Below are 4647 nucleotides of genomic sequence, written 5' to 3'. Positions count from 1 at the left end.
GGAATTGCCCATAACTTTTCATAGATTTTTGCAGTTGAATCTTGTTTTTTTTTAATCAATAAAGACATTTTAGCATGCTTATTTTTTACCAACAATAATTTTACTAACAACATAACTTTTCATAGATTTTTGCATATGTATCTTTTATTATTTTATTCCAATAAAGTACTTCATAAAGAAATTTTAATCCTCTTTTTTTTATCACACTTTCATCAATTTTGTCAACAAAAAGTTCCATATGGCGGCCAGTCGGCCGCGGCGAGTTTCCCGCGGCCAGTTGGGCTGCGGCCAGATGGCGGCGGCCAGTTGTCCTAGACCCAAGAAATACGTACACATTGCATAAACACAGACGCACATACACAGACACACATGCACACAGATTCACACGAACATACACAGAGTCACACGTATTTGCAGTTATGCTGAACGGAACTTTAACATTAGTAAGACTTACCAGGAATTGTTTGCTTAGTCTGGGATGCTGTTGCCACCACCGCCACAACCACCAGCATCAGCACTGCGGTGCGAGTCATTGTGTCCAGTGTTGATTTCACCACAACAGTAAACACACACCTACAGTACAGCAAGACATTCAGTCCTCAGTACACAACTTGAATTACAAAGAAAAAGTATAACTTATTTTGGTTTTACTACGTACACAAATTACTAAAGCCGTAATGTTAAGGGTCGACATCTATAGAGGATGAATAATTTGCCATTGAATGGTGGAACTACTACGAACCAGCCTTGTGAAGGACTGCCAAAATGATTTATGCAGGGACGCTCTTGCTTGACACAATCTCAAGGTGTCAGTTGATCGAAAATGTCCAAAGGAGGGCCACCAGTCTGGTGCCTGCACTTCGGCACTTCAGTAACCCAAAGAGATTAGAACGCCTGCAACTACCTAGCTTATACTACAGACTAACAAGAGGTGACCTAATTGTTGTTTATAAACATCTCAGAGGGCACTACTCGATCGAATGTCCATTCCAGTAGCTGGCGGACGCCAGGGGTCACAGCTCAAAGTTGAAGAAGCCACAAGTCCAGAAAATTGTGAGGGCAAACTTTTTCGGAGTGAGTACTGTGAACACTTGGAACAATCTGCCAAAGAGTGTTGTGACGTTACCGAGTGTCACGTGACCTGCTTCAAGACCACAGACTTTGCAACACTGGCGCAGATACATTCTGGATCCAGTACATGTTCAGTACTTGTCAACAGAGCGTAACAGAGACGTAACCGACCGCCCAAGCAGTTTACGAACCGATCAGTGGCAAAGAGAATAAGGGACAGTACATTGTTGGGTGAGGAAGGTTGGGAAACGGTCCTGACTTCTGTATTACTGCTGTTATATTATCACTAAATAAAAAGAAATTATAAGTCTTACAGCAATAAAGTGATTATGAGACCTGACTTTCAATGCGAGATCCAGCCTTCATGAGACTCAACCACTTCACAAACCATCCCAGGTAGAGGGAAGGGTCGACCAACTCGAAGCAGAAGACAGATTAAGTGAACAATATTCTTATACAAAAATACTAGATACCTAAACAGTTGCAGTTTTACTAATCTTTCCATCATATTTAGATGGTCTAAGTTCTAAAATGTTTATTCTTTTTTATAATTCAACTGTAAATTTATACTGAACTTAATGCTTCGAATCATAGCTCTGAAGCTTCACAGAGAACAACAAGCTCTTCACCTATTCTAAATAGTGAAGTACAAAATGTACTATACTTTCAAAAACAATTCATATAATTACTGAAAAAACTCTTACGGTTTGATAAGTTTTCTTCAGTATATCAGAAAAACACTTACCGGAGGAGAGACAGTCGGTGATATACAGTATAAGCAGACCTCCACAAACCGTCTTCTTGATGGCTCAAGCTCCACTGTTAACGCTTTGACCCCAACGCCTACATTTTGTTAACATCATGACGTCACTCACACCTACACAAGCACACGCACAGGACTCGGTATTCCCCTGTAATCAGCAGGTGAGAAGAGATAGGTTAGGTTGTTGTGGATAAAAAGGGATGTTTATGTCTTCATTTCATAAATTAATTCTTGTAATAAGAATAATGGGATTCCAACATCAACCCTGACTCCACCCAGCTGGTTTTATGGCCATGATCGTAATATATTGACTACAGTTATTATGTCTCTCCCTAATGAAGGATGTTAATATATGCCTTTAACATAGTGATAATTATCTTAACTATAACATTACTCCCGATTACCCATTTGGTCTTAAACAGTATAAGCAATATGTATATTAAACTTGGTTCTCTATATTCAAACACGATTAAAGTAATACTATTAAAATCGGTAAGTTTATTTTGTATTTTGAATTCTTTTGTTTGTCAAATTTCAATGATGGTGTACTGTATTCTTTCAGGAATTATTGTCGTCTTCAAAATAACACATTAGCAATGTTTGAGTCAGTTTGCAGTAACACATATCTATTATGTACATGTACTTTAGTTTCCAGTGGTGTGTAGGGGAACCTGGTCTTGTTTTACCCACCAGCTGCCTTTAGGTCATCGTGGTAAACCAAAGCCACACACACACACATGGAAGATGGTCATAAAACGTTGATAATAATGATGTCATTTTTTAGGGTTCTGTATGACTGAGACTGTCTTCAAATGACATTACTACAAAATTTACAATGGAAATTCACCCAACCTCAGAGCGTATGTTGCTTTGTTTATAGTGTGTCATGAAGGAGGAATAGGGGCATACAGTACCTTCTGCATGGGGTTATATATATAGCTTTTAGAGGTTGCTCAATACTGCACTGTTCTCACCTGAGTTCCTGAATCCTATCTACCAGAGCTAGATGAATAAACATACATTGATTAGGGGCTGCGTTAAAGATTCCCAGCTGAATCTAGTGATTTATGCTTCCACAGAGACTATGAACATCTTGACACACAACGGTTCAAACAAATTATCAAGCAGTAATTGGTTTAAAGAAATTTATTACAAATGATTCATTTAACACATTGTTGAGAGCATACAATTATTACACAATAATAAAAAATATCACAATCACAAAGGTATTATTTTCACATGTGTGGTAAAGACAAATACTATATTGCACGTAACTCATAAAAAATGACTACAAGGAAAAATATATTTTTTGTACTGTTCTGATTTTGTCATATTTTGTGCCAATCAGGGAATGTTACAAAAGACATAAGCCTGTTGGTATGCTAATGCAGGAACTACATATGATCCCATCTATGGACTTCTTGTAATCATTATACAAAGACCTCTCCTCCTGACTGTACAAGGTGTCTCATAGGTCACACACCATAAGAAAATTACAGTAATGCTCTCCTCTTTTCTCAGGTAAGGGAATCCCAACATATCAGTGAAGAAATAAACACTTGAGGAAAGAGTTAGTTTCATACTCAAGTAGAGAGAGCCAGTTGCAAAATAATTTAATCAACAAAACCCAGGCATTCATTGATTTCCTATGATTCCCTGACTTGAGAAAAAAGTGGAACAATAACTTTTTTATGGTGCATGACCAATGAGACACCCTGCACATCCACACAAGGTCTCTAGTTGATAAAAATCATACCAATACATTTCTTAGAAAGTTCTAACATTTACAAATGAATCCGATATTAATTGCTACCTGATTTGCACATGCACTCAATCAAGGAACTCTAGTCAAAATTTATTTCAGTCCACAAATGAGATGTAAGCTCAGCTGCATGAACCCAACACAGAGGTTATGAGGAACTAGTAAGCATCTGCTTAAGTCTTCATCACGTATTATCAAGAGTTTAAATCAGAGGTTCAAAGTTAGCACACTATTGTTTTTATAACCTGTGTGTGTGTGTGTGTGTGTTTATTACACACACACACACACACAAACACATGTACACTTAAAAAGGTGTCCAAAAACTACATCGTACTAACACTGAACCCCTGATACTAAGGTGCGGTATTTCTACTACTAGTATAACTATAGCCTAAACAACAACTTTCAATCCTTGAGCACCGCTATGTTCTATACTATAATAAAAAATTATTGTCATATTAAAGTCCGAGTCATGAGATAGATGGATATACTCGTATTTTACAAAGCACAGTACAGTAACATCTGTAAAACAAATAAGCAATTTTAAGTTAGCTTCAATTTGCTCTAGTTTTATAGGAAACTCATTGACATAATATTCTTTAAATGAGCGTAATGAAATAAGTTACAACTAATACTGTATTTGCATCCTGAATACAGCCCATCTATTAACTCCTTCACTAAGGAAAAGCCAATCTTAATATTTTAGTTGGCTATCGCCAGATAATTTTATTCAACTCAGAGGGGATCCTGTACACAAGGGGTTAATATACTGGTATCTATTTATTCCCTAACACATTCTTTCTTCTATCCTTGTCCTGTACTGTGCTAAGCACCTTTGTCTCTATATCAAAGTAGAGCAAGATTTATCATATTTTTAATCTTTACTTGTCAACACCCATTACTGCACCAACAGATATACAGTAGTAAGCCAGATAAAAGTACAGTCCATCATTTCTTTCTCTATAACAGATGGAAGGGCAGATGAATCCTTCAACAAGTTCATTCTTATTATAGTATTCAGTACTCCACATTTTCCTAGTGTTTACTCTCC

General features: G+C 37.1%; 1 long non-coding RNA gene across 1 annotated transcript; it reads right to left on the bottom strand.

The window, feature by feature from the left end:
* Positions 1-472: 472 nt before the first annotated feature.
* On the bottom strand, positions 473-2174 carry LOC121880384. Its single transcript, XR_006091524.1, has 2 exons — positions 1817-2174; positions 473-573 (listed from the first exon to the last, which is right to left on the bottom strand). It is a non-coding gene; the product is annotated as an uncharacterized LOC121880384 (long non-coding RNA).
* Positions 2175-4647: the final 2473 nt, after the last annotated feature.

Source organism: Homarus americanus, unplaced genomic scaffold (assembly GCF_018991925.1).
Source record: "Homarus americanus isolate GMGI-L3 unplaced genomic scaffold, GMGI_Hamer_2.0 scaffold27983, whole genome shotgun sequence".
Lineage (NCBI taxonomy): Eukaryota > Metazoa > Arthropoda > Malacostraca > Decapoda > Nephropidae > Homarus > Homarus americanus.
This window is presented reverse-complemented; position numbering and strand designations above follow the sequence as displayed.